Below are 10,985 nucleotides of genomic sequence, written 5' to 3'. Positions count from 1 at the left end.
TTTGTAATTCTCCCACAGTGGGCATTACTTATACAGTGAAAAAATACATGGGTAGTGGTTTGGTTTGGGTAGTGTTTTTCTAAAGAATGATTTCAGTGCTTCCAGCTGGGTGACAGTATGGGTTGTGTGGTCATCCAGGTTATGGGCGGCCTGTGGGAGGAAGAATTTGCCTGGAGACAGAGTTCGTGCCATGCTGAGCTGAGTGTCCCATTGGCTTCCAAGAGGAGGTGCCCGCTAGCATTGGCCACACCAGGACGGGAGCAGGCGTGTTTGTTTACGTGTGTCCTTTTAGGCTCTGTCAACGGCTCAGTGTACCAATGTGGTGACACCTTTGTTTTTCAAATTAACTGCTCAAAACTTCACCTGTCCTTCTCAACAGAAAGTCCAATATTTCTCTTTTAAGAATCCTGCCTCTTCCCCAGCTGAGAACTGGCTCAGAGGAGGGAAGCCCTCTTCACTGTTGCGATGACTCCCTGCTGTCAGAAGGTGTCACTGTTCAACACCACTCCATAAAGGCCGCCCCTTTCCTTCATTTCTCAGAACAGAACTGCAGAGCTGGGCTCTGCCTAAGAACCAACACTCCAGTCTCCACCAAACCCCTGTGGTGTACTGTCCTTCGAGGCTTTTGATGCCCATTCTACCAGCTCCAGAGACAGGGACAAGATTATGGGGTCCACCTGCTGGGTGTCTCTACCTTCAGATCTCAGGGAGAAGAGGTTGGGGGAGGGGGTGGTGTCTCTTGCCCTTCTCTCCCTGGGGGTGATGGATTCCTATGTAAACTGGCCCATACTCTCCTCAGATTCTCTACTTATCAAGGGGGCAGCAGCTTTGCCTAATATCCTCTTCTTCCAAAACAATGTGACCATGGCTGAGTCCAAGTCCAGAGACCCTGCAGAGAACCAAGAAATTCGGCACCAAGCATCTCCACTTGCCAGACTTGTGCTGTCTAGAATGGTTTGGAAGCCTCCGCATGTGATGAGGAGTGAGGTCACACTGGGGTGGGGCTGGGGGTGTTGAGCACTAGAAGGGCAGTGGACCGAGGAGGAGGCTCTGAGCCTCAGTAAGGCTGGGAGGGAGAGGTAGGGGGCAGAGCCAGGCATGAGGCTGCGCAGTCAGACTGATGGAAGGAGAGCACCGGGGTGCCAAGTTACACAGGCCAGGGAGGACCAAGGAGGAGAGGAGGCCTCAAGAGCCAGAGAAGGGCTGAATGGGCAACCAGGTGAGGCAGTTCCAAAGTCCTTAGTAGTCTCGACAGGAGCCCAGGTGAGGCTCCAATGGGAGTCTAGTTGGAAGTGGGGGCAGAAGCATGGGAACTCATCCTAGGCGTACATCTGGAAAGAAAAGTAAGAGTTGGGATGGGAAGGGAGGCAGGATCAAGGGAAGGCTAGTACTTTCTTGGGGAGATGACGGCTGTTTCACCATCCGAGAAAGCAGCTGGAGGTTTCTCTTTGATAACTCACAGAAATGCCATCTTGGAAGCTGATTTCGCAAAGAAAGGTTACAAGCTCCCAACGGTCTAGAAAACTTGGACGACCACGAGCGGGTGGTCTATAAGGATGGCATAGTCCTTGGAGAAGATACAAAGGCAGCTGAAGGGATGGTTATTGCTGATGAGAATTGTTCAAAAATGCATTTCAGATCTCCTAACATTTATTGATGTGGTACTGGGACAGCTGCAAATGCAGACATGACAACCCAGCTCACTCCTTCTAACTTGGAACTCCATTCCCTCTCCAATGGCTGCCTTCCCAGAGCGGGGATGGCCAATCGCATGTGGAAACAGATGCTTTTCAGGTATCAAGCTTACATTGGGGGAGCCCTAGTTTTAGGGGGAGTAGATGTCACCAGGCCTCACCTCTGCAGCACCTACCCTCAAGGACCCACATATATATTGCCTTATGTCACCAGGGGTTCTGGCTCCTTGGCAGCACAGGCTATGTTTGAAGATAACCTTAGGCCAGATATGGTGGAGGAGAAAGTCAAAAAACTGGTGAGTGAAGCCATTGCAATCGCATCTTTAATGACCCTGGGGATGGAAGTAACAGTGATCTCTGTGTCATCAGCAAGACTGAGCTGGACTCTCTCCATCCATACTCAGTCCCCAACAAGAAGGGGAACAGGTTTGGTTGGTACATGTTTGATAAAGGGACCACCAGCCTCCTCACTGAGAAACCACTACCCTGAGGTGCTGGAAGAGACAGTTCAAGCCATGGATGCCTCCTGAGCGGTGGAGTGAGGACAGCTGCTGCTGTAGGCGCCGGCAGGCACTGGAGGCTTCCCTGTCAGACATTCATTTGGCCAGTGTTTGCTAAATGAAACTCAATAAAAAATGAGAGGAGAGAGAGAGAGAGAGAGAGAGAGAGAGAGAGAGAGAGAGAGAGAATTTGCTATTACAAGAGCCCCTTTGAAGACAGGACTAAGAAGGGGTCATGCCTTGAATGGGGAGAAGAGTAGGCCTGGGTATACTCGGGGGCATGATGGGAGGAGAGGGGGATAAACAGGAAGGGCAGGTCGGGCCCACCTTAGGTCATCTTGTGAATGTGACTGTGTGTTGTGCTTACTCAGAGGGCAGGGAGCCCAGAGCTGGTGAGCAGGGGGCTGCCGGGGATCCAGCCACACTTGTAGAAGAGCATGTACCCGAGCTGGGGTTCTCTGGGGTTAACAATATGTCTTAGCTCAATTTACCAAATGGCAATCCATGATCTAATTAAGATATACTTCCACGCTGATTTCTGAGCCCTGTCCTCTCCCCAACCATCTAGCAATATCACCGTGCTGATAAAGAAAGCCTGGCCTACCTTATGAAGATAAACACGCCAGTTTGGGTAATCACACTATTCTAAATTATCTGTGGGATGGTTGCACAACTCTGTAAATATACGAAAAGAAGTTGAATGGTGACAATTTAACCAGGAGACTTTTATGATATGTAAATTTGATCTCAATAAAGCTATTAAATATTAATCTGACACTCAACTAAGTGTGCTATGGGACACCAAGTCAAGGGAAGAAATTGATTTTCCTACCTCTGATGAAAGAGGCTCTGACTCTGCCAAGCTGCCCACATACCCTGTCCTCTAACAACAGCAGCTGCAGAAGGGCCTGCTGACCCATACCCCAGGCCAGGCCTGGGCGGGGCTGTCACTGCTGTAGAGCAAGCTTCCACTTCTAGAACAACTGACACCGTGGCCTCCGCACCACCCAGCAGATCATCTAACACATGGTTGGTGCTCAGTGGATATTTGTTGAACGGATAAAAGAATGACCTAGCTGAAGGAACAGAGATTTATTTTTAATATCACTAACTTTAAGAACAAGGATACTGATGCTCAGAAAGGTTAAATGAACTGAGACCCCTTAGCAATTGTATTTCAATTCAACATGAGCACATTAACATGGTGAGTGATACCAACATGATGGAGATGAGGTGCTATAAATAGGTGCTATAAATCATGTGATATGTGTCGCAGACAAGGGAACAGACCACAGAAACTTAGTTGAGTGGACCGAGGCCTTACATTTCCGAATCCCCTTCTGTCTTCAGAGACACTTCCATAAGATAGAGGTGTTTATTATCCCCAGTTTAAAGATAAGGAAATTTAATCTCGGGAACATGATACACTAATCAAAGGAAGAGTCAGTCTTTGTACTCGAAGTTCTTTTCCTAAAGCTACTATAATTCAAGAAAGCAAGGCCAAATGAGTTCAAAGAAATAATTATTCAAGAAATAAAAGCCAAGTGCATTCTAAGGAAGAAGTTGTCCATATCTCTTTGGGAGTGGTAGAAAAAATGTGAAGAGACAAGTAGAACTGGATCATTGAAGGCCATAAACAAGGGGTAAGGTGGAAGTGAATGGCCATGGGATAGAGAAAATGTGGGAGGAAGTTTGAGTGTGTAGAAAGGTCCATAATTCAGTTCAGCTGGAACCAGAGTCCATGGAGTCAACAAAGTGTGGGAGTAGGGTAGGAAAATCAATTTCCTCCCTTGACTTGGTGTCCCATAGCACACTTAGTTGAGTGTCAGATTAATATTTAATAGCTTTATTGAGATCAAATTTACGTATCATAAAAGTCTCCTGGTTAAATTGTCACCATTCAACTTCTTTTAGTATATTTACAGAGTTGTGCAACCATCCCACAGATAATTTAGAATAGTGTGATTACCCAAACTGGCGTGTTTATCTTCATAGGGTAGGCCAGACAAAGTGTGGGAGTAGGGACTGAGGGCCTTGTCATATACAGACTCTGGAGAATCAGGACCCGAAATCTGAACTTAATCCGAAGAAGATATTTCAGCAGGGAGATAATACATATAATCAGACTTGCGCTTTGAGAACATTAACTCGTCAGCATGTGTAGACTGACTTGCAAAAGAAACTGGAAGCAGGGAATCAGTTAGGAAGTTGCTGAAGAGTGCAGAGCCAGAAATAAGTGGGTGTTTAGTGGAGTTAGAAAGGAAGCAGCCATTTATATTGCTATACTATACCTGTGTCTGGATAAGACCCATCTGTATTATAATTACATAATTGTTGAGTGCATCTATTCAGTAATAATAACAGAGATATTGCTGAATAGTATGAACCGGGCACTTTGCTAAGTGCTTTGTAAGCACTAATTCATTTACTACTCAGAGCAGTCTTACGAGGTGAATGCTATTATTATCCCCATTGTGCAGGTGAGAAAATTGAGGCTTAGAATAGGAAACACACCCCAGGTCATATAATTAGTAGCTGCAGAGACAGGAACTCAACCCAGATTTGTTTGACTCCAGAGAGTATGCTGTTAAGCACATTACATACTCAGCGCTCATGGCCATCTCTTCCTGGCTCGGCTCCCCCTAAATCACAAGATTTTAATGGGAATGGAAGGGCAGCCTGATGTGGAAATGGCATGAGGCCTGGAATGCCATAGACTTGAGCATGGAGCCCTGGCGCAGGCCCTTACCGGCTGATAGGGGTTGGGAATGTTCCTTGACCTCTCAGCTTATTTCCCTCCAGTCAAAGGGAGACAGCAGAGCAACCTCTCTGGGTTGTTGAGATTAAAAATGGGAAGGTACGGAATGCCCCAAGGCAGTGCGTGACACACAATAATAAGCTTCAATAAATGACAGTTGTTGATAATAAAAATGAAAGGATTTTCAGATGAGGGTGACCAGGCTGACTAGAGGACTGGAGATCAAATCACATGAGCACCAGGTGAGAGCAGGGTTGTGCTTCCCTGGAGACCAGAGCTGTAAGTCACCTTGAAATGTATAGAGTTGTCAAGTGGGAGGAGACAGGGAAGACGTGTTCCGTGTGGCTCAAGGGGGCAGAACTGGATGGTCTAGGAATTTCGCATCAACGGGTGACTCACATTAGAATAGACTTCTTTGTGAGGTGGTAGGATCCAGTTACTGGAGATTGTCCAGGAAAGGCCTGAGCAATCTAACAGAAGGGATGATTTACAGCTGTGGTTCTCAAACCTGGGTGTGTCAGAATCTCTTGGTGTCTTGTTAAAACACACATTGCTGGGCCCACTCCCAGATTTTTTGCTTCATTAGGGCTAGGGTGTGGCCTGAGAATTTGTGTGTCTAACCAGTTCCCAGGTGATGCCCATGCTGCCTCTCTGGCCTGCACATTGAGAACCACTGCTGTGGAGAGCAGCAGTCTCCGAATTCAAGGCCCATTTGTTTGGTCCATAGCAGTATTTCTAGAAGTTACAACAAAGTCCAAAAAAATTATGAAATGCATCAAAGATTTCACAATGTTAAATGTGGTCAGTTTGAAGGACTATGCTTTATTCTGACGCTATGACCTTCGAAGTTTTTCTGACATTAACATTCCCTTCTTTGTAGAAAGTAGGCTGTGGGGCATTCCTCTGATTCGTGGTTTCTTAACATGGCAAAACAAGGTAGCAACCCTGTAACGGTCCTCAATTAAAAAAAATCCCTTTGGCCCATGTACTTCAAAAATCCAGGACACACAACTCATGGTAAGTGTTTAGACTAAATGATTTCTCTTAGAGATCCTTCCAAAGTTAAGCTCAGGTGTCTGTTAAAAAGTCATTATGAGGGCCTCCCTGGGCAGCGGTTGAGTGCTGGGCTGCAAAGCTGCCCGCAACCTCTACAGCACCGGTTTGTTCCCCGGCTACCGGCGAGGGTCCCACATGGTGCGCAGTCCTCTCCTGCCGTCCGCTGCTCCCCTCAGCAGTGTACCTCGATCCTTCTGCCTGTTCTGTTACCCGCTCTGGCTCTAGTGAATTCTCTCACCCTCCCGTGCTTCTGACTGTACCCAGTGCTTGTATAAATAAATAAATAAATAAATAAATATTTAAAAAAAAAAAGTCATTATGAATCTCTTTGCCTGTCTGAACAGCTTACTGGGAACATGTCTGACCTTTTATTGATGCTTCAAGTTATCATCATGCAGATCAATTACTGCAAAGACCCATCAAATTCACACACATGCCCTCAGGGAGGCCACTAGAAATCACGATTTGTCCCTTATTAGGCCATGCAAGCTGTTTTTCTGTTTTTGAGTAGCAATCCTTCTGCCTCTGCCCTATACCCTCACCCCAATCAGCTAATCCTTCTTAGGTTATCTTATTCGTCCACAAAATGCGAGGCCATCAAGATATTAAATCAGAGGTTTCATTTTACACGTCACTTTAAGTCTCACTTTAAGTCAATAGACTGTGACTTCCAGACCGTTTATCTCTGCCAGGGAACAAGGACATAGGCTCAGTAAATGATAAGAGATTTGCCCCTTTCAGCTGAGCAATGATAATGACATATAATATACAGGGAACTTAACACATGCAAGAACTTATCTAGAGCAGTTAAATGACTCTTCCAAGGTTAATATGTGCATGAGTCATGGTTCAAACCAAGACTATCAGAATGAAATTGGCACCGCTAACCGTTCCCTGGCTTCGCTAGTGTTCTCAATGGTGAGCCACTGCAAGTTTGACCACTAAATAAATGAAGATATATAGTTGTTATTGGCTATCTGTAATGCTTATTTGCTAATAGCCTACTTTTAAGGGATCGTCTGACTTTGTTAGAAGAAACTGAAATTATTCTGATTCAAGAAACCATTGGGGACCAGTTGACTTTGGGATACATGGAGATAGAAGACACCCCCTCACCCCTACACACATATCCAGGAGCTCACACCCAGGGAAACCAGCTGCAAGAGAGAAAAGCACGGTGGGGACTGGGAAAGGAGAAGCAAGAGACGTTGTTTCTGTTAAGAAACACCTGACTGTACTTTGGCCTGTTGAATTATGTGCTGTATCCTTTGCCAAAGCTGAACAAAGCCCAGACCCATATTCTGTGCCTGTTTCATGATATTTTTCCAAAGGGGTCAAATGTCCCTCACCTCATTCTCTTGTCCAGCTGTCTAACCTGTCCAAACACTGACACATCAAGTGCATGCCAGGTCCACTTTATAGAGTTGTTTTTAATTGTTTTTAGGATAGTGGGTGTGATGTGCCTAGTACAACAGGTACTTATTATTATTAAGCCAGGAGATTGTCCCCTCCTTCTTGAGTATGCTGCTTTGTTGTTGTTTTTTTAAAAGATTTATTTATTTATGCATACAAGAACTGGGGTACAGGCCAGAGGTGTGGAGGGGTGAGAGGATTCACTAGAGACAGAATGGGAAACAGAACAGACAGATCTACTGAGATACACTGCTGAGAGGAGCAGCGGGCGAGTCAGGAGAGGTCTGCTGTGCCATGTGGGTAGCTCCCTGGCCGGGGATAGAACTCATGCTACAGTGGTGGCAGATTGCTTCATAGGTTGTGTCTTAACCCCTTGCGCCACCAGGGAGGCCCAAGTATGCTGCCTTTGGACCGTTTCTGAGGCATTTACCATATCCTCCTCGGTACAGGTATATTGAATCTAATTGTATTGTATTTAGAAGTAAAGCATGAAGACTTATGCCTAACAAATAATACATGCTCAAAAAATATTAACTGCGACCATAATTATGATTGACATTGCTTCCTCACCCACATATCTTACCCACTAAACCACGACCCACAGCAGAGATAGATGGACAGATCCATAATTCCTCTCCCAACCTGTGCCCAGCACATTCAGTATTTATGGAATGGGTGATTCCTGTCTTAAGAATTATTAATATGCATATGATATCCCCAGCATTTTTAATAACAATTCTGTCTGTCTTTCAAGTTTATAGTACATTCTTCCCTGCTTTGTAGTTATTGTTATTTCACATCTCCCCCACTGGCCCATGACCTTCCTATGGGAAAGGACTGTGTCTCTATCACTTAAGACCCAGTTTGGTTTCTTTTATGGAGCTGAAACTGGATATACCCGAGAAAAGTATTTACGTGAAGTTAATGAAGCTTAAGCATCAAGACCCCTCACTTAAAGAAGTGCTTTCCAAAGTCCTGGTTAATGAATGTCCTCAATTCAGAAAGGGGAGATTATTCACTACATGAAAAAAATTGAAATGCTGTGAAGCTGAAACATTTCAGCTCATGACTGAAAAAATTTAATAGGAGATTTCCCAAATTTATAACAATTTTACAAAATTTCCATGATGTAAACAACTATTTTTATACCTAAAACTTTTCCAAACTATTGATAATAACAAAACATTTTGATCAGCCATATTGGAAGGATTGAATTATCATTTTATTCTCTCCGTATAAAATGACATAAAATTGCTGTCACATATAGATTCTGACTCTGTAGATCTGGGGTGGGGCCTATTGTGCAGAACGGACAGAAGATTCTGCATTTCAACTAGATTCCCAGATGATTCAAGTGTTTCCTGAATCACATTTTGAGTAAGAGGCTCTGGGCCTTCTGAAGGTTTAATCCTTTATGTGCCTCTACTGTGCAACTGTGAGAAGAGTTATGTCTGCTTTCCCCTTTCACCTGTCATTCTCATGCAGGAAAAAGTTTATGTCACAGAAGGACATTTCCCAAACCCTGGAGACCGGTCGTCAAAACTGGATAGAGGATGCTATTCACATCTGCAGCACTGAAACAGAGGCCATCCCAAAGTGCCCAAATAGCAAGGTTGAGAAAGGCTACTCCATACCAGTTTCTAGTAAGAACTAGATCATCTTGTTTTACTCCCAGAACCTGGTAGAGTGAGTGACGTGTAGTAAAGAATATCCACAAAGCCCCAAACAGGCTCTCCTGCATTCTCCAGCCCAATTCTAAATGGGATTCTATACAGTCCCTTCTGTGATGATGGCTGGCAGGTTTGAAAAGAACGCCTAATATAAAGTTCTACACAGAAAAAGTTAAAAAGTTAAATAAAGAACAGGGGACACAAGTTAAGGAATGGGGATTTTATGACTACTTAGTCAATGTTGAAACAATAGTGATCACAATGGTTTATTAACTGATTACTTAAGTGAATGAGAGTTGCGCTTAGCACTGATCATAAAGTTTGTGACTGACCTGTTGCACAAGGAAGGCTGTCGTCACAAAGGAGTTGCAAGAACTGCCTTGGGATGACAGTAAAGTGGGAATCGCGTGGCTCTGCAAAGCACCAGAGGCAGAAATGGAAACATCCCCATTACTGCTGCCCTCCCCCGCTCCATTGCCAAGACCAGTCAGCCTGAGACATTTTGCTTCAATTTTTCCTCTGTAGAAAGCACTGAGAAGTGGGCACTATGGAAGACTAGGAAAGGAGATTGGTGACTGCAAGTCCTCGCTGGTGGCTGTTCTTACATAAACTGCGCACACATGTACTGTGAGAACTGCTGATGGACCAATCATCTGAGCAGCCGTGAGGTACCAAGTTAGCAAGGGCGTGGGGACACCACTATTCTCATATCCCGTGGGTAGCACTTTGGAGAGCAATTTTGGCAATGGGTTTTACAACATATGAAGTTTTGAAATATAAAAAGAAGTTTAAGAAAATTTCATAAGTGGATAACTAAAATTCACTAGGATTTTGCTCATCATGAGAAAAACTTTGGAAATGGGGGCCTCCCTGGTGGTGCAGCGGGTTGAGTGCAGTTCTGTGAAGCTGTCCGAAGCCTTTGCACGTGGGTTCAATTCCTGGCCGGCCAGGGAGAAACCCACATGGCTTGGCAGACCTCTCTTGCCTCGCCCACTGCTTCCCTCAGCAGTGTCTTTGGTCTGTCTGCCTGTTCTGCTCCCCACTCTGTCTCTGGTGAATTCTCTCACCCTCCCGTGCCTCTGGCTTGTACCCCAGTTCTTGTATAAATAAATAAATCTTAAAAAAAAAAGAAAAGAAAAACTTTGGAAACAAATGCCCTTTCAATAGAGGACTGAATCAAATAAATCAAGCTATACACACACACACCCTACATATATTCATACAGTGAGGGTCAGCCCATGTGTATCCTGCATACACACTGGAATACAAAAAAACCATAAAAATGTCTATAGCATATGGTTATGTTTATAAAAGGCAAATAGAAAATTCGTGTTGAGCTTTACAATAGTACCAACAATGGCCTATTGTATTGTCAAATGATACATGTACGTGGGCCTAGAGATAGATCTGGAAGAATGGTCATGAATGTGTAAGCTTTATCTCTGGATGATGAAATTTGAGGTCATTTTTTACTGTCTTCTCAGGTCTTGCTGTATCGTTTGAATTGTTTAGAAGAGTATATCCCACGCTTACAAAAGCAATAAAGTTAATTTTACATAAAATATAATTAGCGAGAGCTGTTAATAATCCCCTTTTAAAAAACATTGCTCCTGGGCCTCCCCGGTGGCGCAGTGGTTGAGCACTGGGTTGCAAAGCTGCCCGCAGCCTCTGCAGCGCCGGTTCGATCCCTGGCTGCTCCCTGGCCACCGGAGGAGAGTCCCACATGGCACGCAGACCTCTCCTGCCGCCCGCTACTCCCCTCAGCAGTGTACTTCGGTCCTTCTGCCTGCTCTGCTCCCTGCTCTGGCTCTGGTGAATTCTCTCACCCTCCTGCGCCTCTGACTGTACCCAATGCTTGTATAAATAAATAAATAAATCTTAAAAAAATAAATAA

General features: G+C 44.8%; 1 pseudogene; it reads left to right on the top strand.

Annotated features, from left to right (window-relative positions):
* Positions 1-1,403: 1,403 nt before the first annotated feature.
* Positions 1,404-2,224, top strand: LOC119237030 (proteasome subunit beta type-7-like; annotated as a pseudogene).
* Positions 2,225-10,985: the final 8,761 nt, after the last annotated feature.

This window comes from Talpa occidentalis, unplaced genomic scaffold (genome assembly GCF_014898055.3).
Source record: "Talpa occidentalis isolate TD23 unplaced genomic scaffold, MPIMG_talOcc4v2.1 talOcc4.9, whole genome shotgun sequence".
NCBI lineage: Eukaryota > Metazoa > Chordata > Mammalia > Eulipotyphla > Talpidae > Talpa > Talpa occidentalis.
This window is presented reverse-complemented; position numbering and strand designations above follow the sequence as displayed.